Source organism: Antrostomus carolinensis, unplaced genomic scaffold (assembly GCF_000700745.2).
Source record: "Antrostomus carolinensis isolate BGI_N321 unplaced genomic scaffold, ASM70074v2 scaffold29465, whole genome shotgun sequence".
NCBI lineage: Eukaryota > Metazoa > Chordata > Aves > Caprimulgiformes > Caprimulgidae > Antrostomus > Antrostomus carolinensis.
Window position 1 is genome coordinate 9,793 of NW_010314800.1, and position 336 is coordinate 10,128.

Sequence of the window (336 nt, forward strand, 5' to 3'; positions counted from 1 at the left end):
CCCTCGGGACAGGCAGTGCAGAGCCTGGCACTTGGCCGTGCAGGAGTCAGCGTTGCCGTGTTGCCCGTTCCCATGAAGGCCGGGTGCCTTTTTCACAAACTGCTGCCAGTGTCTCGTTGATTAATTAACTGAGTGGCATTTCAAGGCTTTGATCATCGCTGACGTTCAGGATGTACCAGTTTCCTCACCCAGTTTACTTATTACGTGGCCTAAGACTAAGAAAAATCTATTTTTTTCCTGGGAAATGGTGTTTTTAGCAAATGCAGGTGCCTAGGGCAGCTGTGCCCAAGGCTGTGGGGGCTTTGCATCATTTGCTGCCACGGAGCAGGGGGGCCA

At 52.4% G+C, this 336-nt stretch overlaps 1 protein-coding gene across 1 annotated transcript in view; it reads right to left on the reverse strand.

The window, feature by feature from the left end:
- LOC104524788 (seizure 6-like protein) overlaps window positions 1-336 on the reverse strand; it is a gene marked incomplete at both ends in the record, with an annotated part of 10,971 nt that overhangs the window by 9,529 nt on the left and 1,106 nt on the right. The gene's annotated exons all lie outside the window — the stretch shown is intronic.